Below are 26,649 nucleotides of genomic sequence, written 5' to 3'. Positions count from 1 at the left end.
CTGGTGTTTTATATCATATTTTGTTATCTATGTAAACATTTAGAACAAAGTCTGCCATGACACTGGTTTTGTATAAATCTCTAGGTTTCCTAAAATAAAGGTTTAGCAGTAGACTTTTTTTTTTTTTTTCACCAATTGAAACTTCATATGGCCCTGTCTAGACAGAGCATTCAGGGGGAAGGAGGTGTGAGAGACATTTTATACAGCCTTATCATTGGTGATATACTGTGCTTTTTTACTGTTACCTTGTGAGTGTATTTAAAAAATTCTATGAGTTTATTTAACCTCCCTGGCGGTATGATTATGTCAGGAATTTTGTACCAAAAGCGGTACCATTTTTTTGCATGGAAATTTGGTGTTATGTATTGTAGGCCTGCAATTCTTAGTAATTACTTAATAAATACTCATAAAAAATAATAATATAATAATAATAAATTTAATTCAATAATATAATCAAACCAAAAACACTGAAATTTGAAATATAGCGCCAAGTTCGCACATCACTGAGCAAAGTCGCAAAATCGTTTTCAGTGTTTGATGACGAATTTCCCCACGAATCATCACTCAATTCTGCAAGTAGTTCTAATTTACTATCACTGTTCTCTAGCCGGTCTAAAACCGATTTTGACCTAAAGGGGCGCTTTTTGGACGCCGTGGACTTTTCTAAGTTTCCAGGCGGAAAGAACAGTCAAAATGCAGGGAGGGCACAGGACAAAGCACTAGGGACAAAATGTATGTGAAATGCTTTGATACAGGAATGTTGTGCTATGAAATAATCGTTTTAAAAAAAAATTCATTTTTTTTAAATTTTCAAATTTGCCACTGGCGCCCATACGTCCCGATGTCACAGGGACCAGAACACGGAAGCCAGATGCCGGCATCGGCCGGAGGAGATGGCCGGGGACGCTGCAGGGGACGCATCGCAGGAGCGAAGGACATGGTAAGCTCTGCAGGGAATCCCTATGCAGCGCCGCATGGTAAGCCCGAGTGTAGCTCGGGGTTACCGCTTTTGGTACTGAAACTGAAGCTACATTCGGGAATACCGCCAGGGAGGTTAAATACACTCGGAAGTGCTGCACTATAGTTGCTTTATATGGTTGTTGAGTTCTATTTGTAGAATCGACCTGACTGCTTAGAGGGTTTGTTGGAGGACACAGTGACCATGTACAAAGGGAAGATTTTGTGCATGGAAGAGATCACTTCATTACCCCCATTAAGAGGGGATATGCCCTATTGACCTGTTTCTCTTACGGTTCCACATATGAAGGTGAGGGTCCATTTCTACCATATACTCACCGTTGCGGTGTATTCCTTTAAAGATTTACAGCACCAGGATTGTGTGTTTACTTTGCAGTAGATACATGGTCCTTCCCTCCAAGATTTCCTAAAGAGTTGTTTTTTCTGTATTCATTTGTACTTTTTATGTTGGACTTTCATGTTTATATGTACATAGGTGTTATTTGGAGTTGGTGTTTTCTGTTTGTGTTTTTTGAGCAGTGCAACACTTTTACACATGTATATTGGATGACTTGAAATTTTTTACCAAAATCTATGCCAATCAATAGTTAACCTTTTTAGAACACTATATACATTCTGATCAGGTTGGTTTCCTGCCCCATGGACAGGTGGCGGATCAAGTGCATCAAGTTGTAGATCTCATCTCAGTTTTGCACTTTTCTTAAGATAGGGAAGGAGTTAGACATGGGATGCTTTTATCCCTAGATATACGAAAGGCATTTGATTCGCTCTTGTGGTCCTACCTCTTTTGGATGCTAGAATGATGGAATTTCGGCCCCAAATTTATAGCCTCGCTTCATTCACTTTATAGCAACCCAACAGTGCAGATCTCTTTGTGAAGCCATAAATCAAAACCATTCACTATCTCCTCTGGCACACACCAAGGGTGCCCACTTTCTCCTTTAGCAACAGAAACTCTCGCTATTGCGATCCGTCAGAACCTGACTATATTAGGGATCACGAGTGGGGATCTACACCAGAAATGTGTACTTTTTGCAGATGACCTGCTGCTATATGTCACCGACCCACATACTACCCTACCATTTATTTTCCCTATTGGAACAATTTGGTCAGATATCAGCCCTCCTGGTCAATCGAGCCAAATTTGAGGCCATGAATATTAACCTGCTGGGTGCATCGCATAGAAGCCTTCAAGCTCAGTAAACATTCAGGTGTCAAACCGCTTCCCTTTCCTATCTTGGAGTTAAGTTGACCCCTCACATTTCGTCTCTCTAAAAACAAATTGCCCGGCGCTTTTTAATAAATTGCTGGAGGACGTGAAGACCTGGTCAGATGTTACCTTGTCTTGGATAGGTAGAATCGCATCCGTGAAAATTACGGTACTGCCCAAGATATTGTATTACTTTAGAACCCTACCTATCTAAGTGCCAGTGGAGGCCTTAAGTCAGTTCCAAACAAAAATCTTCCATTTTATTTGGGGAGCAAAGGGCAGTAGGTTGGCTCGGAATACCATGTACGCTCCTAAGGAAATTGTGGGTCTAGGGGTACCAGATTTCCGGAAATACAATATCGCAGCTCAACTTACACAATTAAGCCAATTCCATCATAAACACTATAGAGCGGACTGGGTATCTATAGATGCTCAAGCTTGTTTTCCAGTGCCAATAGACTTGGTTCTTTGGCACCCTTCAAAATACAGAAGAGCCATCATGTGCCCTACACTTTCCCACTCTATAGCTTTATGGGAGTTGACCTGCAGATGCTGGCCCCTCAGTTCCCCCCCACACCTCGGTGGCACCCCTCTTAAACAACCATTATTTCACTTGGCATGACACCTGTTCATTTCTGTTGGTGGACAAATAAAGGCCTCTGTCAAATAGGACAATTTATTGATCATAGTGGGATACGTCCCTCTTCATATTATATACAGGGCATGGAGATGCCCCCCTCTGAGGGCCTTCTCTTACAACACATACACCATTTTCTCTGCACCCTACAGGAGAAGAGTTCTGACCTCTCAGTCCACACACAGTTCGAAAACAGATGTATACAAGAGACTCTCCTGAGGGGTTACATCTCCATGCTGTAAAAATCAATAGTCTCCCCTTCATTGAAACTGCCTTACCAAATTGCTTGGGAAAGGGATTTGGGCATATCCCCTGACATGGAGGAATGGCGGACTTGGTCCACGCTCATGCACAAGGACATAATGAATGTAGCCCTAAATGAAGCGGGATACAAGATGTTCGCAAGATGGTACTTAGTATCCAAGTGTCTTTCTACAATGTACCTGGGTTCACCTATCTCCTGCTTTAGGGGCTGTGGCCAAGTTGGCTCTGCTCTTCATATGTGGTGGACCTATCCCAAGGTCAGGCGAGTTTAGATATGGGTTCATTCATTAATCTACTCCGTAACTTTGGTTAATATTCCCAAAGAAGCTTGGACCGTCGTGTTGCTCAAGGCACCTGTAGACAATGTCCCGAGATCCACGCAGACCTTGATATACTTTATGTTTCTGGCTGCCAAAATAGCTATTGCTACTGCTTGGAAAAGCCACGTTATTGATTTGGCCTTAATGAAATGGAGATTAACTTGGATCATGCTACACAAAATACTAGTTAGTGTTCTGCAGGATAAACAGCCCCTGTTTGAAAAAAATATGGCATCCCTAGTTATCCTACCTGCAGTTACCAGACACTTAAGGTTGTCATCAGATTGGACGTGTGGTTGATTTCCCAGATGGGTGTATACTTCCACTTTTATTCTTCTCTCTCTATACCTTTTTCCTTCTCCACTTTCTTTCTCTTTTTTCCTCCTTTGCATTACCTGTTTTAATTATATTGGTGCAATTTTGGTCCGCCTTTTGGACCCTCAGGGTGAAATAATATAGTCTAGACTGCATAGGTGATCCATTCCCTAGGGAGATATGTGGATGTTGCATTTGAACTGACCATAGTGTTGTTATTTCCTTTCCCCTTTTTTCTCCCTATTGGGGTAAAAAAAATGTATGCCAGATGGATAAGTCTGCTGTTAAGTATTGCAGTGGTCCCAGTATAGGCTGGAGTCAATTTCATACTATAGGGGCCCTTTTCTGCCCGGTCAATGGGATGGGTGAGCATATTCCTGCCCGCCCCCTCTGCTGGGCAGAAACCCTCATCTACAGTATGCATAAGGACTCTGGGGTCTTGATTGAAATCTCCCTTTTTTTCCCTCATGTCTCTCATTTTTGATGTTCTCTTAATATTGTCGCCTATGTATAAATCTTGCTTATGTAGACAAATCACTTTGATACATACTTTGGTATTCCTATTCTGTTCTATTGTTATTTCAAACTTAATAAAAAGATTGAAACAGAAAAATAATCTGTTACTTTTTAGACATATGGGATCTAGGCAGGCTCTGAGATTTTCTTTTTCTTTTTAAATTTTCTGGATTTGGTACCAGGTAGACAGGAAAATACAAGTCCGGATGCTGAAAACTGACTGAGCTCTATAGTAGCAATAGCAATAAAATGTGAGGGGCACCTATTTGTGCGGTGAGATGCATTACAGCTGATTCCTTTGAATGTGCAGTCTAACACAATGCAGCACAACTTGCATTAATGCATGAAAACGTGTGTGCTGCAGTGCCCTGCGTGGTGGTGTGAATTGGCCCTTACTGGGAGTTCCATAAAAAGGCATATATACAAAAAATAGCACCTGTGTCAAACACTGAAATTGCGCCCCTGTCCAAATATCTGACACTGAGCCGGATGATTTAGTAACTCTCATGCTTCACTCTCCCCTGTCTCTGCACTCTCCCTGAGTTCTCAGATCATCTTAATATCAGTGCCCCTACCATTATGAAGAGAACTCTGGGGAATCCCAGATTTCACAAAAAAACAAAGGTGCTTTAATCTGCTAATCTTATTGGGGTTCTAGCAGAATTTTTGTGGGTGCTACAGCACACCAAATCACCCCCCTGGTACATTACTTTTAAGGGCACGTGTCATATGTTCCATACTCTTGATACACCACTGTTCCAAATCTTATACTGTACATCCACAGGCTTTTTTAGAAGTCTTTCCTATTGATTAGATGTATTTCTGGAAGACATCCTTTTGAAGACATTGTTGGAGAAGGGTTGTGCATAAAAGAGTTTTGAAGTCCTTAGGCTTGCAATATTAATGTAAGGCAGGCACATCCTGCCTTGTGTTTGGTCCCCATACAGAAGAACACATGGGATCAGCAATGAAGCCAAAGAACCATTGATGTTATCTGATGAGCCCACTTGCACTTGTTAATTAACACTATTGCACACACAGTATATCCACCTATGCTTTTACGTTATGTATAGTACAAACCCCTCCACACACAGAAGAGCAATGACAAAAACACTGGAGAACACAGAGAGGAGTGCTGTGAGTCATGATTACTTGCTGGAGTGTTTAAGTCCTGGAACTGCCAGCTAGTTATCTGGATTCATTTAACCAATTATGTTTTACACAGAAAAATCAGATCTGAATACACAAAAGCAGCATGTGTGCAATGAGAACAATGCTAAGCGAACGCTGCTCCACCCGCCTTCTCAGGGTTTAAACATCTGAAAATGTATAAATAGTTCCCTCCTACATCAACTAATAACCATTGTATATATGTTTACCATTTACCAGGACATTTAAACTTAAAGAAAAACTCCAGTATTGTTAACAAACTAGGTATAAACTCTACTTAAGCCATTTTGTAATTTAATATTAATTTATCATTCCATTTTAACCTGCAGCCAACCATGATTTTCAGCAAATGAGGAATTTCTTTTAGATGCAACCAAGGCAATACTACTCATCTTGTACACATTTACCAGATTTGTAACACCATTCTTCTAAAAGTGGCTTGCCTACAAGACTTGAGGTGACAGTACAGGTATTCATGGAACATGCTTAGGTTTACTGCACCAGAATTTCATCTATGGTGAGAGACCACAAAGCTAAAATAATTCCAAAGGTGCTTTGGTAGGGACTGGCCATTTGCTTATACTAACTGAAGAGCTATCTGAGTAGCACTTTTTAGCAAGTGTACTGAAAAGCCCTACTTTGATATCTAAAGTACAGTAACTGGTAAGCATCTGCAATGAAATTTGTTAGAATCTTTACAAATTATTATTTTTTTCATGGACAATAAATTGTGGATGTTATGCTGATAGAAAGAATAGAGTTCCCCTGAAAAAAGTTCTTTACACAATTCAATGTTCCTTATCATAATACAGGTTAAATACTTGGCCTTAGAGCAGAGTTCAATACTGTTTTTTGATGTCTTATGGACAATCATGTGACACACTGGGTTCTCTTTGGTCTTCTCCAGCAGTGAGAAGACTTGGATGATGCAGAGAGTTGTACTGACATGATGAAGAACAACACTCAAAGGCCTTCCTCAATCTTCCAGATAGAGTGGCTTAGGCCATCATTCAACCTGGGAGATAGAGAACATCTTGTGGTGAAGAGGAAGTAATGTGGGGGATAGCCGTAGATTTAAGTCAAGTGTTGCAGATAGAACTGTTTTTGTATCTTTTTTTTAACATTGGGGGCCACTTAAAAATATAGCTAGGAGTTGGTCTCCAAATCTCTAGCAGCATTGTATTTAGATTATGGCTTAGAATGCTTGTCTGTCTTTCAAATCTGATTGTTGATATAAATACATTTTGATTATTAAAGCTAAATTAAATCAGGACTTTAAACTGGGATGGAGGCTTCCACACTTATTTAAGACAAGTCAGTATTATGTCTAGAGGGCATTCAGAATGGCTTCCTCCCAGCAGCATATAACAGGAAGGGGGCCAACCACGCATGATTTTTCTTAGAGTAAATGTTCTAGGTTTGCCTTAGTTTCCACAAGTCACAAGTGACTTCTATGAATAATGTACTGTTCAGAGTCATGTAAAAGCTGCATTTACTGTAAGTTTAGAGACTTTATTGAAAATATTTCTATTCCTAAAATGCTCCAGAAGAAGATGAAAATGGCTGCTTCTAGGTGTTTTATTGCCAAGTGCAATCTTTACTAATTATTCTCTGCAGAAAAAGAACATGTTCTTTTAGGATATTAATAAGTATTGTAAATTGGGAAGAAAAACTGCTTTGTAGTATTCAGTGTGGGGAATTGTTTGCAAACATGTTTGCTTTCTGTTATCCTTGTGGATGTATTGGGGGAAATCAAAATTCTTGTGATTATCTCTATATTGCCTTCCACTTTTCCAGACATTCACAATAAATAGAATAATAATAACAGATTAAGATGCTAGCTACATCAGCATGACCGTACTATTGACTCCTGCACACCACTTGTCCTGACCAACCATTTGTCTACAGGCTCATTTACACTTGCGGTCAAGAAGCCGTAAAAACCAACAGCTGAGCTGCATTTTTGCAGTCCTTTGGCCGCCTCTCTTAATAGGCAAAGGCAGCTGGAAGGGACGGTACACATGCCATTGCAAAAATGATCACCCTTGTCACATTCAGTGGGCAGTACCATCGCCGAGCAAGACCCATTCATGTGAATGGGGCAGGGCTGTAACTGCCCTGAAACGGTGTGCAATGCACACGGTTGTTTCTCGGTGCAGTATTTACAGCATCTAAAATAAAGCCCCTATGAAGAGAAGAAAGAGACCTCTCATTCGTCTTATAGGTTTTCCATTCATAGATAGCTTTTCAATCATGGAAGCTATAGTACAGCTTCTATGAATGGAGGAGGACGGGTATAGAATAGAAAGAAAGGGCAGCCATCTTGATGAATGCCTGTGACAGATCCCTTGGTTCTATTTAAGTAAAACTATAGGCAATTTTTTTTTTTTCATTTTTTATAAGTCAAGGAAGGGTTTTTTTTTTCTGTGTCCCATTGCAGAGATTTCCCTTCACTTCCTGTCCCATAAACAAGCAGGAAGTGGGAGCAAATCCCTGAAAATTAATGGAATTCCTTGGGGACCCCCAGGTCACCAGAACTAGTGTCCACATTTGAAGATTTCCCATATATTACTTTTCTGGGGACAACCCAAAATTTGGGATTTTCTTTTACTTTCACTTATAATGAGAATGATAAACAGGACAAATAGGGTGAATCTCCCTAATGGGGGCACAGACAAGATGTAAATGAATAAAAAACCTAAAGATGTTAGCTTGAATAGCTCATAGTATGAAGAAAGCCGAATCAGTGCTCTCACCACTGCCGGCCCTGAATCTCTGACGCCCCCGCGTCACTTCCGGTCGCTGCACAGCCACGCCCTGATACGTTTCGTCACTTCTGACTTAATCATAGGGGATCTCTGGAAGTTGTGTGGGGGCGTCCGAGATCGAGAGCCGATGGTGGTGAGAGCACTGATTCGGCTTTCTTCATACTATGAGCTTATTCAAGCTAATATCTTTTGGCTTTTTATTCATTTACATCTTGTAAGTGGCACTCTATCGTGGCAATAAAGAATCATTTAGTTGGTACTGCACCATTTGGGGCTTTTTCGTTTTTTTCTCTTACATGGTCATTTGAGTATGGAGTATTAGGAGGAGGAATTTGTATACTGGAGTTCAGGAGTGTCTGTCCTGGGATTCTTGTTTTTCAAGATATAAGGAGAATAAAACATCACAGTGGTCTGATTCATCTCTTGACAGCCAATCACAGCAGTTACATGACCATAAACCCTGCCCTGCCTCCTGGCATCACAAGCCCCGTAAAGGGCCAGGAGGCGCCTGTGCCAAGGAGTTAAACATCATCGTCACTTTCTCTTGGTAGCAGCCTGTACTGAAAAAAGTTGTTCTGCATATAAAGCACAAAAGCAGGGGTTCAGGTGCCAGTCATTTGCTACCCCCTGTGATTTCAATGTGGGCAGGTGGCCTCTGCTCATTGTTGAGGTGTGATGCCCTGCTCGACTTAACCCTTGGTGATCACTTAGTCTGTCGGGTTCACTGCATTGGAAGTAATGAAGCAATCGTGTGATAACTAAGTCACTTCCCATTTTTTGCATTGTCAATAGAGTGGTCACGACTGCCGCCATAAACCTGTCATATCTACAGTATATCCATTTTGAAGCTAATTTCATGCTGGACAATAATATGAATGGCAGCAGACTATAAACAGTTAACAGTAGGTATTCAGAAATATGAATACTTATAGGAAACTGTATTTGGGACTTGGTCATAAACGTGGTGACCTCCCAGCCACCACCCTTTAAACTGGATGATTGTCAGACGGTCTCTGTCAACACCCTTTTGATACCACAGAAAAAGGGAATGTCAGGACCTTTGGACAGTTCTGGTGTACTATCATCCAAGGAGCATCTGTCAAATTATGAGAGCCAATAACACCTTGCTCACCCTTATCTGAACTCTGCTTAAACCAAGGACTTTTGCAAGTATTCTTCATTTTCAACTCCTTTTTATTTCTCTGTTGCTGTATTGTGTCTTTCTTTGTAACACCCTTTTTCTGTAAATATTCTATTTGCACCATGTTGACCTTTTTCTTTAATAAACCATATTTGGAAAAGTGTTGAAACTGTCTCTAAAGCTTTTAAAGCAAACTATAAGAATACCTGTCTCTTGAAGAGTACTACTTTAGTATAAATGTCTGAACATACTTGTCTGTGGTGACAGTGCATGTTAAAGGGTTAATTGCTTAATTAACTTAACTTAGCCCCTCTGCTGACCTGACTGGTTGCTTTTGGGGTCTGATCCTCCATACCATCGTATACTAAATCTGACCTTTACGAAGTGTTGGATCACCATGTAAACTCTGAAAAGCATCAAGTGCAGCCTTCCAACACATTGTGCATGGAGACGGTCATATTCTCCACAACTCAGTAAAAGATTGCTTAACCCTTGGATGGATTTCTAGCAACACCACAGTTGTAGATACACGTATACATTTCATTGTTCTAATCTACAATCTCATACATTTTAAAGTCTACCACTGCACTCAAAAGGATCTCTTTCTTGGCTTCCCATCTCTCTTTCTTTATTTTCTTTTTTCTCCATCTCCTTCTTGTCTGGAGAACCACTATATCATAGAATGTCATAAATTACTGAAAGCCACTTTGATGTAGAAAGTTATGTCAAGAAGTTTTTGGAAAGCCAAATTTCAGAATGCCCTTAATAAGCATCATAATGTTATAGCCACATTTTAAAAAGGGTGTTTTCTAAACTCTCAAAAGTTATTGTCTGTCATTTTTCTTTAATTACATAGATATTAGAACCTTTTACCAAAAGTGTAGAACTCATAGGACCCAATTAAAACTAATCTTTTACTAATATGCCTTCAGTGAATTAAAATCTGGCTGCTATGGGTTAGTGCGCATTGCATAGATTCTTACTAGAATATACAGTAATAAAGTAAGCATGTACATCATGCATGTACATGTTAGTAAAGGATCTAATAACAGAAAAGTCACAACTTCTTGCATGCACCTAAGCTTTCCCTCATATACTGTAAAGCATTCAATGACTGAATCTATGAGCAGGATCTACCAATAAACAGCTGCTAAAAGAGTGAAAGACTTTCCATTTCTGAAGAACTTTTGAAATGGTTAATGAGTACTATAAATGGTGGTGCCAAGTAGTACTGTTCACAGTTTATATATTTTAGGTAGGAATCCCGATCTACATTCCAAAACAAGGGGGCACTTGTTATCCTGACACACTGAATTTCTTATCCAAGTTAAATGACCAAGAATGATGTATGTAGGGTAAACATTTCTACATTTTAGTTTGGTAGTACAGTTGTAATTTGGGGCCAAAAATAGAAAGGGCTTTGTGACATGGGGATGCGACTTCATGAAACCTACAGCTGACTGTAACCATTGGTCCATAGGTAGGGGTGGAGGCTATGTTGCTATGCCTTTTCGCAAACAGGAAGTAATTGTGGTCCCTATACAAGTTATAACTACATGTGTAACCCCATTCATTAATGGGCTTCCCAATTTAGCTGCATTGCCAGAGCCTGGCATCCAGTGTCTGTGCTGTCAGTTTCCTGTCTGCTACGTGCCACGACTTCTTTCCCTGCTTTCAACATATAAGTTCTAGAAAAGTTGCCAAATAAAATTGCAGATCCAGCCAAAAGTCATTTTAAAAATAGCCAAAATAAAAACATACGAATATATCTGTTACATGCACACCTGAAAATGATGCAGCCAGCAAAATTTCTACTCAAACACCAAAGGAACTCCAGACAACCCATATACTTCAGATTATAAGAATTGTGTTTTTCTAAAGCTTTGATTGATAGAGAAATATAATGCAGTCCACGCAAGTAAGGACCGGTTTGAGACTGGGGACTGATTTTACATTGCTATATAAATACTTGCAAGTGGACCCTCAATCAAAGAACAGCAAATGTAAAAAGGATACTGCAATGCCACCAAGCTGAATCAAGTCAGGTCATGCTGACACTCAGCCCTAATCCATCTGTAATCTATACTTCAAAAATCTTTACTTCCTGATACCATTACACATTATTAATCAAGTCTTGAAGAAGGTCAAGGCCAGTGCTTCTGAAATGCATTGACTATATACCAATTCTCATCCGTACCGGTGCAGTTCCACCATAAACCTACCAGTACCATCCTAGATCAGCCACAAGAGAAAGTGCCTGCATCTAGGTTTTCTAATACCAATAAGAATGGGACCTTGCCCTAGGCCACTCCATGCCAAATGAAAAAATCCAGAATTCTTCGTTATACTGAGTTTATTATTTTCCATATTTACCAGCAGAAACCGTGTTGTATTAACTTTTTAATGTAGAAAACCTATCACTTCATTCTACAATATTCTTCAATATCTTTAGGTCTTTGTTATTACCTTGTTACTGGTGAAAGTCTCAATTTATTTGATGTTGTAAGAAATCTAAATACCCTATGCAGCTATGAACAAGCTCCAGCTTTTAAAGGTAATATCTGTGGCAGGTTGGAGAATCAATGGAGCGACTAGCTGAGTAACCATAGATACCCCGCACATATATAATAAAAATTCCGCAAATAAAAAAGAAATATTATGGCACAGAAGATAGTAAATAGAATAAAAGCCTTTCACACGGAAAAATTTATTTTTTTATTGTAGCTAAGCAACCATTGTTGCCTGAGACAGAGACAGTATAAACCATTCAGATTATGGTGAGAGACCAAAAGGAACCAAAAAAACATTTTTCTAAAATACTACTTTCATGTCATAACTTGGAACCCTGAAGAAAAGTATACCTGTGAGTATACATGTTGGTGTTATTAGTTGTTAACATATTCTGTTTAAGGGTCTAGTTCTAAATGTTTTCCCCCCAAGACTCACATGACTTAAAATTAATAAATCCCTGAAATGATCTGCCTGGAATCTGTGGGGACATTTTCCCACACCCAAGTGTGTAAGGTCATGCTCGGTATTATATACAAGCTACCATTGTCACCAACCTGAGTGAGTTCTCTATAAATCCTAAAGGCAAATCTTTTAGACGTGATAAAGACTGCTTGGTCCGTCAGTCATATGCAGCGGATTGTCAGAGATCTTCCTGATAGGGACCAGAAGAGCCCTCAAAGAAGTCCCAACCATTCAGAACTGAGATCCCCGTTTTGTGCTGAGTTTTCTTTTAGTTTGCTATGTATTCTTTTTAATACTTTTTAAACTTTTTTTTTAGCAATATTAGACACTTTTTAATACAGTTATAATTTTGCAGGCACCATTGTGTTTAGTTCCAGAAATGATCTTTTTTCCTTTTTTTACAAGGTTTAAAGGTTCTGTCATGTGGCATTGCATTTCTTCTTCCTGATTAGGGGGTGGTGTTACAGGACACCGAGCAGGCAGACATTGTGCCTGTATTCCATAGTTCAGGGGGTCAGCAAACTGTAGATCGTGATCTACCAGTAGATTGCGGACAGGTGACTGGTAGCTCGTGGTCTGGGCTTGCTTACCCATCATCCCAAAGCATTAAACAGAGTGCAATACAGAGGGACTTCTTGTAAAATTGGAGCTGTAGTAGGGTGCAAGAGCCACATAAGCCGAAGCCTCTCTGTAGTGCTGGCTCCTGTCCCATGCGGAGTGATACCAAATGCACTCAACCTCTTATCCTGGCTAGTGGTCTCCAGAGTGGTGCCAGCAGCAGGAAAGAAGAGATCTTCAGGTCAGTGTGAAGCAATACACTGGGCATAATCATACAGGGCTTCTCTCACACTGATGTGCTGCGGTCTGCCCACACCACAGGAGCATTGCAATGTACCTGAAGTTTTCCTGTGGGTTTGCTGCGCCAAAATACTGGGAGTTTTGGTGTGCTTTCAGAAAGTGCACCGTGCCGACAGAATATAATAGAAGTCTATGGCAAAGCGCAGGTAAGTCGATGATACACTGCACCAAACCTGCGGTGCAAGTGAACCACAGCACATTAGTGTGAAAGCAGCCTTATAGGGGGCTGAGAACAGTAAGGGTTTATTTACATTTGCAGTTTGGGGGGTGGTGAAACCCCATAGTTAAGATGTGTTGTTACCACTCCCACTCCTACCGCACCCCCTTTAGCTTCAGTATCCAGGGGTGTACACACGTCGCAGCCGCAGCAAGCATTATACGCCCTGTCATGGTTGGTGGATGTAGCACCTGCCAAGCATGAACTATTCAAGTGAATTGGGCTGCTTTGCAAGTGCTCTTCAACCGCGTGCAGTACAGCAAACGAGGGGTTTAAGTAGACAGCATTATGTTGCTTTCTCACCATCTGCTTTAACCCCTTGGACCCCGAAGAAGCATGCAGTTGCAGGATACTTGCAGAATGGCCTTGTTTACTTGAATGGGCCTGATTGGAAGGCGGTAGCACCCACCAAAAGCAACAGGGGTTTTAATTCCTGCTGCGGCATGTGTACACCTTTGGCTGCTGCCTCATCAGCTGAAGTGGGTAGGGACTGAGGGGAGTAAAACTGAGATTCAACTGCAGGGTTTTACCCCCTCCCCAACTTTATGTATGAATTAACCATAATAGTGCCTCTGCAAAATGCAACAAAATGTTCATTCACAAGTGCAGCAGGCAAAAAAGCGATCCGAGTGTGTTTACCCGGTGATAAGGAGGTGATATGTTGCCTCTTCACCACCTGATTTAGCCCTTGATTGCTGTGAAATGCATGCGATTGCAACACGGTAATGCGGCAATTAGAGGTTTAAATGTGGTGTGAGGAGGCAACACTGTGCCCAGTGATCTTTCACTTCTCCCATGTTGTTCAAGTAGATCTCCACCTCTGGTTGCCTACCCCTCTGTTCAGCTGGAGGAAAGCTGAAGACTGTGCTTAAGCAGGAGGTGTTTTTAAAAAGGAGGGGGGGGTAGTGCCAGAGGCAAGCTGTGATTGGGAGGGGGTGTGTGCCAGAGCCAAGCTGTGATTGGGAGGGGGTGTGTGCCAGAGGCAAGCTGTGATTGGGAGGGGGTGTGTGCCAGAGGCAGGCTGTGATTGGGAGGGTGTGTGTGCCAGAGGCAGGCTGTGATTGGGAGGGGGTGTGTGCCAGAGGCAAGCTGTGATTGGGAGGGTGTGTGTGCCAGAGGCAGGTTGTGATTGGGAGGGGGTGTGTGCCAGAGGCAGGCTGTGATTGGGAGGGGGTGTGTGCCAGAGGCAGGCTGTGATTGGGAGGGTGTGTGTTCCAGAGGCAGGTTGTGATTGGGAGGGGGTGTGTGCCAGAGGCAAGCTGTGATTGGGAGGGTGTGTGTGCCAGAGGCAGGTTGTGATTGGGAGGGGGTGTGTGTCAGAGGCAGGCTGTGATTGGGAGGGTGTGTGTGTCAGAGGCAGGCTGTGATTGGGAGGGTGTGTGTGTCAGAGTCAGGTTGTGATTGGGAGGGGGTGTAATGGCTGAACAAACTTCCCAATACAGGAATGCTGTGCATCTGCACAGTGTCCTGTACCTCTATATGGCCAACTAAAGGATGAAAAGTGCCCACACTAACACAGGTCTCCTTTTGTGCTTTGTATAGTTGGTTTACAGCAAGAAAGGGAGGTGACTGGAAAAATCAACCAGGTACTTCAGATGGAAGACAATTATGAAAATGATAGAAACTCTGGTTTATAAACTACACATATGTGAACACACACATATACTGTAAATCCAAATCAAACATTCCGTTTAAATTAGTTAATTGTCTTCTAGATGCATTAAAACAAAAAGTGTTCAAAACCTTACAGTTCATCCACATCCAAAATATGTCAGCAGGAACATCTGAGTGCTGTCTGGGTCTTGGTGTATCGTGCCCATCTCCTGACCTTTCTGTATTTGAGACCTGTATATTATACACCTTTCTGCCTTTGGCAATTTGTAAGTATGTTATTGGCAAGCTATTATTCAAATAAAGTGGTTATTGGGTAATGTACTAGGCTTTTGCTTCCTTTTTGTTTTTGTTTCACTGTATATCAGACAGATTCCCCAATCTGAAGAGGACTGCATTGGTGGAGCATTTCCGGTTATACCAGGATAACTATGAAGAGTTATTTCTTTATTTAACTCATCTCCGTTCCAGTCTTGCCTTAGCACCTTGGTGTCATTTATATGGTGTTATCTCTTTGTCTAAAGCAGCATCAACCTGAGTAGAAAAGCCTGTCCTCTGCTTGTATGCTGCAAAGCAGATCACTTACTCTCTGTTGGGAAACAGTGGTCTCTCCACAGAGGTGTGACACACCCATTGCTGAGACAGAGCTAGAGTTCTCCAATCAACATGGAGCTTAAGCTTTGCTGATTGTGGAGCTATAAGTCTATTCCAGCAAGGGGCGTTTCAGACTTCAGAAAGACCACTGCTAACAATCTGGGATCTAGGGTCTTTTCCTATAGCATACAGCAGGGTACAGACTGTTCTTCTCATGCTCTGGTTGCTTTCTACAGAAGACAAGTTGTAAGACTTTGTACATCTTTTGTTTGTTCCTCTGAAATGACTTTAGCTGATTTAAACAGAAGGTTCAGTTTGGCTTTTAATTGCATTACCACTTTTGCAGTCGAATTGGGATAACATCAACTCTATATTTGTTACATATTTCCAGCCACAAAACATAATCAAAAAATAAAAAAATGATGCTTTCATTTGTATTGTTTAAAGTGGAGTTCCACTCACACTGTAAAAAAATAAGTCAGCAGCTACATAAACTGTAGCTGCTGACATTTAAAAAACAGCCACTTACCTGTCCCACGATCCTGCGGTGTCCTCCCCGCAGCCCGTTTCATTGGCTGTCTGGTGTTCCTGGCACCGTCATCTTCAGTGTGGGCATCCGGCTGTGACAGCTTGCAGGTTCACAGCCGGGAACCCACTGCACATGCGCAAGTAATGCTGCTCTTCCTGAATGGTCCTGTAGTCTTCTGGGACCTGTCACATGTCCCAGAAGACCGCGTGGATGGAGGGTAGGAAGACAACTTCCACTTTCGATTGCTTGGCGATTGCAGCAGAAGCTGGAGCGGGTGCCTGTCAATTTCGGATATTCGCTCCCCAAAGGTGCCAATCCTTAATGGGGAGCTGGGAACCAGTCCTTAAAGTGGAACCTCCCCTTTTGGGTGGCGCTCCGCTTTAAATATCCTTCCTAGCATTCCCCTTCTGTGTAATGTTAGGAGGGGGTTGTGAAGTTATGTTTTCCTTATTAACACTGTCTATAATGTGTTGGCAGATCTCATTATCAGTTGTAAACTCGAAGAGCATACTGTCTGTCCAAGTTAAAAAAAAGAATTATTCCTTGCAATAAGGGATAATAAGGGAATTATCCCTTATTGCAAGCTATTTAAAGCTAGGTGCACATATGTGCAGAGCAGAAATGTGTGAATAACCATGTGTGTTCCCAGCCATACAGAAATGTTCTGCTCCTTAGACTCACAGAGGAGACAATAATACTTACTCCAATGTGTTGACACCCACACATTTTATTGTGTGCGAAACAGCATGGAGCCGCAGCACTATGTGGTTCCATGCAATGCGTTTTTAAAAAAACGCTCAGGGACTTTTTTCTTTGCGTTTCTCATGAGTAGAGCAGCCCATTCAAATGAAAGGACCGGTGTACCTGTACATGCGTGCGCAGATGCGCACGCACATAACTCTCCTATGTGAGCTTAGGCTCAGCCTTAGACAATAGGAGCTACCTATAGAGTCTTATGTATATACCTGCTACAAAGAAACAACTAGAATAGTAATAAAATAAAAAAATATATATTTTCAGGTACTTGGTGTGAATGGGAACACATAACAAACCTATAGTAGGGGTTTCTCAAGTTTGACAGCAAAAATGGAAGTACACTGTAATCCTCGTTCACACCATACATGCAGAAAATCTGATGGAAACTGTTGCGCAGATTTCACTTGCAGAGACATCAGTTTACATCAGTTTTCAAGCGCTCTTCAATATGTTTTATATGCGTCACAGATTTCTGCGCAGACAAAATCCACACATGATACCAGTGTGTGAACAGGACACATAGAGAACAATTTCTTTTTTTGTGGACTTGCAGAATGCGTACAGAAAAACTGACGTCTCTGCACCATTGTGTGAACGTGGCCTTAAGGAAGTACTGCTATATAATAATTGCCATCTTTTCCAATTGCTTGTCAGTCGTTAAGACACCAAATAGTTTTGAGATTGCTTTGATGACAGTAAAAGTACACTTTCTTACGTGGCTTCAGCAGCCAAAGCAATGTCCCTTGCACAAGAACTACTCATCACATCCAGCCTAATCTCTACTGCTATCTTTAAATCACGGTTCATTCCATAATTCTTTGCATTGCATCCTATTCATTTAATGATCTCCTTCTAAACCTGCTTTTTCTGTCTCTTTGTGATGAGTCAGGTATAGATAATGGTCCAATCAATAGTAAGTGTGATCTATTGGCACAGCCATTCCATAGTTAATGTGAGAGTTTAGCACAGCTGGGAGTCCTGTGCACAGGAACATCTGCTGAGAAGGAGAAGGGCCCGGCCCAGCCAGTGATTTCACCAAGAAACTATTTGGCCAGAAGAGAAATGAGAGATGTGTTTTAATTAGACTATTTAGGACATATCTCCTCATATTTTTAATGTTTGTGTTTATGGAACATTACTTGGAGCAATATGCAGAAAAGATCCAGAGAACGTTGCCTGATGTTCTGAACTTGGGAGGATACAGGACACAGTTACATGGATTAGCGCTTGTATGTTTGGCATGAAGTGTCACTTGTTACTTTTAAACCTGTTTTAACCCCTTCCCGCCTGCCTCGTCGTCTCTTTAAAAAGTTCTAAATGCAGCCATCGGTAAAGATTGGCCGATCACATGACCAGTGTGGGTTGGCTGTCGGTGTCAGTTCTGCTGGCTGCTGACCATTAGCAGGGACCAAGATCTGTCTTTCATAGCTCAGTCTCAGAAACACTGGTTGCCAGCGACAGATATTGTTTGAAAATCTAGTATATGGCCAGCTTAAGCCTGGGTTCACATATGCGTTGCGGTATATCGCATGTGATTCGCACAGGATCCGCACCGCATTCCTGTGCAAATCACATGCGGTTTGTGTGCGGTACATTTTGTAAGGCTCTATTCGCACCACACCTGCACCAAAAATGTACAGGGCCCTTTTTTGGCTCCACACTAGAATCAGATCGCATAGGTATTCACACCTATGCGATCCGATTATGCACATCGCACCACGTTTTTCGGACCGCTTTTGGGGTGTTGTTAACTTAACATACACGCCCGCAGTGGTTCGCATGAACAGGGTGCGATTCTGATACGGTGCAGAATTCCCACTGTAAATGCTGCAAATTCCAAATCGCATCAGTGTGAACCAGGGCTTACTGTTCTTACAGTGGTGCTATCAGTAAATTTACAGCTGTTCTGTCTCTCCAATCTAAGCATTGATAGTGAGATCTCTGTAACTTACAGTTGTGATGAGATAGCGATAACTTCAACCTCACTTGGATACCACAGTCAGTGACTCAATCGATAAGACATCTTGTAGATCTTGTGAAGTTTATTCCATAAGAGAATCTTACAACAATGAACATTCGATAGGTCAAAAGATCATAATGTTTCCTGCTCCAAGTCATGAGGCTAGAGCTGCAATGCATTTCTGGAAAGGGGAAGGGCTATCTAAACAGCATTAACTAAACCAAAGAAAAGGGAGGAGCAGAAACAAAATATAGAAACACTTAAAGGCATATGACAGTCAATATGACAGTCATGTGAAACATGACAACAGCTGACATCACACCTGTGTGTATAAAGTTCCCATATGCATGTTAATGTGCATTACGTTTTGTAAAGCATGTGTTGTATTACTGCAATCTATTTATTGTGCATGGGCTGCCAATGCACCCTAATACATTTGAAATGCACCTGTCCCTTTTTGGGGATTACACCACCTGGGAATGCATGGTAGTACATTAAAAGGTGTTACAATGCACTACAATGCAGGTGTCTTGCTTACTGTGTCAGAGTGCCATTCACAGTGGCAGTACCGTGCAAAGGTATGAAGCTGGCCTACAAGTTTGCATGAATAAATTACTGATGTTGCAGTATACAACAACACTATAAAAAGTACGCAAAGATGTGCCGTTTTAAAGTACAACTCTAGGAATTGCAAAAAAAAAAATTAAAAATACCCCTGTTGTGGGGGCCCCACACTGCAGGGATTAAATGCGCACTAACTAGGGGATGAGGAATAAAGTTTCAAACTTACCATACTCCTTGTACTGGCAATCACTAATTCTCTCCTCTGCTCTGACTTGGCCCTGCATTGTGATTGATTACATCAGGAGTCTCCAAACATTCTAAGCATAGGACCAGTTTACTGTCCTTCAGACTTTAGGGGGGCCGGACTGTAGCCGGTGGGAGTAGAAAATGCCCTGGCATCAGTGCCCCATCATCGGTTTCAATAGGAGGAATAGCGCCCCATTGTTGATATCAGTGAGAAGAATAGTGCTCCTTTGTTGATATCAATGAGAAGTATAATGCCCCATTGATGGTGTCAGTAGAGGGAATAGTGCTCCACCATTGGTGACAGTTAGTGGAATAGTGCCCCACGGGCCAGATAAAGGCAAGCAAAGGGCCACATCCAGCCCATGGGCTGCAGTATGGAGACCACTGCAACCGTGTCCTTATAGAAGAGACTCTGGGAAACCATTTGAACAGATACTGGAGCAATTAGTAAGGTATTTCACTTTATACCTTATCCCCTAGACCAGGGGTGTCAAACTGGCAGCCCTCCAGCTGTTGCGAAGCTATTATTATTATTATTATTATTATTCATTATTTATAAAGCGCCAATAGTTCGCTCAGCGCTGTACATTACAAAGGGGGACAGAACATGTGACAGAACAATACCAATACAATGCAAAACATGAGGGGATCGAGGGCCCTGCTCTTTCAAGCTTACAATCTAGGAGGGAGGGGATGGTGGCACAGGAGGAGATAGCTGTGGGGGATGGAGTGGTAGGAAGAGTGGAGGAGGTCGGCAAGTTAGCAGGGGGCGGGGTAGGCTTCCCTGAAGAGATGGGTTTTCAGGGTGCGCCTAAAGGAGAGGAGAGTAGGTGATAATCTGATGGGTTGGGGCAGGGAGTTCCAGAGGATGGGTGACACCCTGGAGAAGTCCTGGAGGCGGGCATGGGAGGAGGAGACCAGGGAACTAGAGAGAAGGAGGTCTTGTGAGGAGCGGAGTGTGCGTGCTGGGCGGTACTTGGATATTAGGTCAGTGATGTAGTTCGGGGCAGTATGGTGGACAGCTTTGTACGTCAGTGTTAGGATTTTGAATTTGATCCGTTGCGCAATCGGAAGCCAGTGGAGGGATTGGCAGAGGGGGGTGGCGGAAACGGAGCGGTTGGAAAGGTGAATGAGTCTGGCAGCCGTATTCAGGATGGACTGAAGCGGGGATAGCCAGCGGCGAGGCAGGCCAGTGAGGAGGGAGTTGCAGTAGTCGAGTCGCGATATGATGAGGGAGTGGATGAGCTGTTTAGTGGTTTCTGGAGTTAGGAACGTGCGGATTTTGGCGATGTTGCGGAGGTGGAGTCTGCATGAGTTTGTTAAAGAGTGGACTTGGGGCTGGAAGGATAGGTTGGAGTCCAAAATGACACCAAGTACTCTGGCCTGCGGGGCGGGTTTGATGGTGGCGTTGTTGGACATGATGGAGAAGTCAATGGGGGGTGGTGTCCGGGCTGGAGGGAAGACAAGAAACTCGGTTTTGGAGAGGTTCAGTTTAAGGAAGTGGAGCGACATCCAGTCTGATATGTCGCTCAACAGGTGTGTGATTCGGGCGGAGACCGAGGGGGTGAGGTGGGGGGTTGAGAGATAGATTTGTGTGTCGTCGGCATAGAGGTGGTAGTTGAAGCCGTGAGAGTGTATGAGTTGGCCAAGGGAGGAGGTGTAGATGGAGAAGAGAAGGGGCCCGAGGACAGAGCCTTGGGGGACCCCAACAGAGAGGGGGAGTGAGAGGGAGGTGGTGGCATTATAGGTAACGCTGAAAGAGCGTTGTGACAGGTAGGATGAGAGCCAGGAGAGAGCAGAATCTCTGAGGCCGAGGGAGTGTAGTTTTTTGAGGAGGAGGGGGTGGTCGACTGTGTCAAAGGCCGCAGAGAGGTCAAGGAGTAGGAGCACTGAATAGTGGCCATTAGCTTTGGCGGTTAGCAGGTCGTTGGAGAGTTTGAGTAAGGCAGTTTCGGTGGAGTGTAGGGGACGGAAGCCGGACTGTAGGGGATCGAGGAGGTTGTTGTCGTTGAGGTGAGAGCATAGGCGGGCGTAGACTAGGCGCTCGAGGAGTTTAGATGTAAATGGGAGCAGGGAGATGGGTCTGAGGTTGTTCGGGTCATTGGGGTCCAGGGAGGGCTTTTTAAGTATGGGGGTGATGTGTGCATGTTTCAGAGGGGAAGGGAAAGTGCCGGAGGAGAGGGAGAGATTGAAGATGTGGGTGAGGGAGCGTAGGATGGAGGGGGAGGGAGGTTGTAGGAGTTGTGTGGGGATAGGGTCAAGGGGGCAGGTGGTGAGGCGGGCATCAGAGAGGATCTTGGAGACTTCTTCGATGGTAGTAAGGTCAAAGGTGCGGAGTGTTGGGGGAGCTTCAGTATGAGGAATGTAGGGTGGGGTGGGAGAGGAGGTCAGAGCAGTGGTGGGGCCGTGGGAGAGGGGTGTAGAGGGGGTAGCTGAGTGAGGGGGAAGGGGGTTGGAGGGAGTTTGAGCAGCGACGAAGTCCCTGTGGGTTATGTCGAGGGGGAGGGGGGATGAGGGGGTAGCTGTGTGAGAGGAGACGGGTTGAGAAGGCGTGCGAGTTGCGGCAATGTCCTTGCGAATTGTGTCAATCTTGTTTTTGAAGTGATTGGCAATCTCAAGGGCAGTGAGTGAGGTGCTGGGTGGAGGTGGGGGTGGCGAGAGTAGAGAGTTGAAGGTGGAGAAGAGTCGGCGAGGATTGGAGGAGAGGGCCTTGATGAGGGTCAGGAAGTAGGCTTGTTTGGCAGTATGGAGGAAGGAGGTGTAGGTGTGGAAGGCAGATTTGTATCGGGTGAAGGCTTGTTGGGATTTGGTTTTGCGCCATAGTCGCTCCAGGGCACGACTGTGTCGTTTGAGGGTTTTGGTGTGATCAGTCTGCCAGGGCTGGAGCGGTCGGGGTCTGATGTTGCGTGTGGTTAAAGGCGCTAGTGAGTCAAGGGCTGTTGACAGCGCATTGTTGTAGGCGGTCATAGCCAAGTCGGGGCAGGACAGGGGGAGGATGCTGTCATGGAGTTGATCAACTGCGGAGTGGAGGGAGGCAGGGTTAAGGTTGCGGAGGTTACGGCTGGTAGTAGTGTGACATTTGGAGGGGTAGGTGTTGGAGGATGAGGAGATAGAGAAGGTGATCAGGTTGTGGTCAGAGAGAGGGAAGGGGGTGTTAGTGAGGTTGTGGGGAGCGCAGCGGTTGGAGAAGACAAGATCAAGGATATTACCGTCGGAGTGGGTGGTGGATTGTATGCACTGTGCAAGTGCAAAGGAGGAGGTTAAGTGGAGGAGACGGGCTGTGTCCGGGTTGTCGAGGTTGACAGGGATGTTGAAATCCCCAAGGATGATAGTGGGTAGCTCAGAGGAGAGGAAGAAGGGTAGCCAGGAGGAGAAGTCTTCCAGGAAGCGGGGTATGGATCCAGGAGGCCGGTATATCACAGCAATCTTCAGGGGGGTTGGGGAGAATAGTCGGACGCAGTGGGCCTCGAAGGAGGAGAAGGATAGGGAGGGGGGGTTTGGGAGGACTCGGAAGGTGCTCAGCGGTGATAGGAGCAGGCCAACCCCACCACCTTTACGACCGTTGGGCCTGGGTGAGTGGGTCCAGGTGAGACCGCCGTAGGAGAGTGCAGCAGGGGAGGTAGAGTCAGTGGGCTGGATCCAGGTTTCCGTAATCGCCAGGAGGTTGAGGGAGCGGGAAACAAAGAGGTCGTGGATGGCGGTAAGCTTGTTGCACACCGATCGGGCGTTCAGGAGTGCACATGAAAACGGGGGGGAGATTTTAGGGTCCAAGATTTTAGGCTACAAGTCCCATCATGACTCTGCCTTTGAGAGTCATGCTTGTAACTGTCAATTTTGCAATTCCTCATAGAACTTGTAGTTTGGCAACAGCTGGAGGGCCGCCAGTTTGACACCCATGCCCTAGACGAGCAATAAGCATTTAATCCAACCCCCCCATAACATAAAAAAAGTTAGGGTCACGTGAAGGGGTCCATTTTTCTGGGTGTGGAAAATTCCCATTGGCCAAACAGTGGAGGGGATCTTTTAGGATCCTGAAGAGGTGACATCAGAGTGAAGGGGACAGTGAGGGTTAAGAAGCCATCCTGGATTAGTGGTCCCCGCAAGAGGAAACACCATCAGCGAGGAATCTGGATGGGGAGAATCACGTGAATATAACTGGCTTTACCAGTTTAGGCTACTTTCACACTAATTCGAAGCAAAAATGCAGTAAAAATGCATATGCTTTTCTGCCTCAATTTGGTTTTTTACCGCGTTTGTGGTGCGTTTATTCACTGCACATGTGACTCAAAAACTGCACCAAAAACCCAACCAGCCCACAGTTTGCATTCAAGTTGAGAGCTCTTGAGAAGAGTACTGAGGCAGCGTAATGTGATGTTTTCAGAACACTATGCACAGCACTAAGCTGGACCCTCCGACCAGCCATGATCTTCTCTGGAAAAAGACAGGGAATTATTTTTTTTGTTTTTAAGGAGCACGATACAATGATACTTGAACAAAAAATGTGCTTTATGGTCAAGTTTCCAGAAAGAAGTCTTTACTGTGCCAATGGCACTAAAAAGCCCAGTGAGATGTGTCAAGGTGTTGTCGGACATATTGTAACCGGCCTTTTTTGTGGCATTGGCGCCACAAAAAAAAACACTCTTTTTTCAGAGCAGCCTGTATTTCTTCTGAGGTTACCTGTGGGTTTCTCTTTGTATCCTGCACAATTCTTCTGGCAGTTGTGGCTGCAATCTTTCTTGGTCTACCTGTCCTTGGCTTGGTATCAAGAGATCCACAAACTTTCCACTTTTTAATAAGTGATTGCACAGTAATGACTGGCATATTCAAGGCTTTGGATATCTTTTAATATATTTTCCATTTTTATTAAGTTATTTTACCTTGTTTCACAATTCTTTTGACAGTTCTTTTCTGCTCCCCATGGCTCAGTATTCCGCCTGCTCAGTGCATCCACGGGATGGCTAACTCACTGACTATTTATACACAGACACTAGTTGCAATTTAAAAAGTCACATATATGGGAAATTAACCTTTAATTGACATTTTAGCCTGTGTGTGTCACCTTGTGTCTGTACCAAGGGCAAACATTCCAGGGTATGTAAACTTTTGATCATTGCCATTTGGGTGATTTCTGTTATCATCATGATTTAAAAAGCAGCTGAACAACTATGTGATAATAAATGGCTATATATGATCACTATCCTTAAATAAAAGACAGTTTTTTGGTATGATCAGTTATATTTTTAATATAAATGCCAAAATGTAATGATTTCTGCCAGGGTGTGCAAACTTTTGAGCACAACTGTAAATGATGTGTATTATACAAAGCATAGCAAATAAAATTATAACGTATTCACGTGTATACATTTTCAATGCAATGCTACAGAAAAAAAACAAATCAGATAAAATTAGAAAAACAAAATGTTTGCTCTCAAAGATTAATAAAAAAATAAAAGCTGAGGAAGGAGTAGAACTAATTACAGCTAATGTTTGTGGTTAAAAGGGAAAAACGTTTATATAAAAACAAACGTGTGTACCTAACAAAAAATGTAACTCTGTTCAGCTGGTTTCCTAATCCAGATACCCCTGCCAAATACTATAACCACTGACTGACCACGGACTTTTCTCCACTTCAGTCAAAGTAATACAGCTTGGCCAAGATATTGGATAATGAAGGAGCAGCAGCTCACTGAAATGATCCTTATGCTCTCTTCTCCAATCAGAAACCTGATGTACTTAGAATGACTCAGTTCAATACACAAGAATTTGTGCTCTGCACATCAGTTCCGGATAGAGAGCTTTAGCACACTTTCCAAATTATGATCAAGGTATTTACTGTATATGTTTTTTCTACCCAAGAATTTCAAAGGATGTAGATAATTTTCTTAATATCTTGGCATCCACAGACATAAATGAATCTTTTCCCAGCACTTTATTTACTGTACTGTAAACAGCATCCACATGTTTGAAGGGCAGACACATACTGTATATGTGCATGCTTATGTAAACATCTAGCTTGCAATAACCACTTTGATACTCACAGCCATGCTTTGAGTGAATAGGCTGTCCGCCAAGCACATTGGCTTCCAGCTGGTCATCACTTTCAATTTCCACTGAACTCCTGACAAAGCAATGTTGCCTAAGCTATTTATTGTAAAAAATCTGTCAGAGTCAGAAGAGAGACAAACTGATACCCAGCTTAATGGTAAAACACATTTTTAGTAGTTCAAGATGGTTAAACTCTTTTGCGCAGAATGATTCAAGAGAAAAGGCAAATGATCAAAAAGTGGTTAAAGTGTATCCATGGCCAGAATTTAAAATGGTGCACTACATTGCCAAAAGTATTGGGACACCTGCCTTTACACGCACATGAACTTTAACAGCATCCCAGTCTTAGTCCGTAGGGTTCAATATTGAGTTGGCCCACCCTTTGCAGCTATAACAGCTTCAACTCTTCTGGGAAGGCTGTCCACAAGGTTTAGGAGTGTGTCTATCGGAATGTTTGACCATTCTTCCAGAAGTGCATTTGTGAGGTCAGGCACTGATGTCGGACAAGAAGGCCTGGCTCGCAGTCTCCACTCTAAATCATCCCAAAGGTGTTCTATCGGGTTGAGGTCAGGACTCTGTGCAGGCCAGTCAAGTTCCTCCACTCCAAACTCGCTCATTCATGTCTAAATGAAGCTTGCTTTGTGCACTGGTGCAGAGTCACGTTGGAACAGGAATAGCCCACCCCCAAACTGTTCCCTCAAAGTGGGGAGCATGACATTGTCCAAAATGTCTTGGTATGCTGACGCCTTAAGAGTTCCCTTCACTGGAACTAAGGGGAAAAGCTCAACCTCTGAAAAACAATGCAGTAATGCAAGCACTGTTCTCCTAGCAAACGCCAACCCCAGACATGTCCATTGGATTGCCAGACAGAGAAGTGTGATTTGTCACTCCAGAGAACACGTCTCCACTGCTCTAGAGTCCAGTGGTGGCATACTTTACACCACTGCATCCAACGCTTTGAATTGCACTTGGTGATG

At 43.2% G+C, this 26,649-nt stretch overlaps 1 protein-coding gene across 1 annotated transcript in view; it reads left to right on the top strand.

Moving 5' to 3' along the window:
* Positions 1-26,649, top strand: part of GALNT16 (polypeptide N-acetylgalactosaminyltransferase 16) — a 206,571-nt gene that overhangs the window by 57,141 nt on the left and 122,781 nt on the right. The window lies entirely within an intron of this gene.

The sequence above is a fragment of the Staurois parvus genome, unplaced genomic scaffold, assembly GCF_062004578.1.
Source record: "Staurois parvus isolate SC_StPar_1 unplaced genomic scaffold, SC_StPar_1.0 ptg000104l, whole genome shotgun sequence".
In the NCBI taxonomy this organism is placed as follows: domain Eukaryota; kingdom Metazoa; phylum Chordata; class Amphibia; order Anura; family Ranidae; genus Staurois; species Staurois parvus.
The sequence above is the reverse complement of the archived record's forward strand: the minus strand, read 5'-3'. Positions and strand labels throughout refer to the sequence as shown.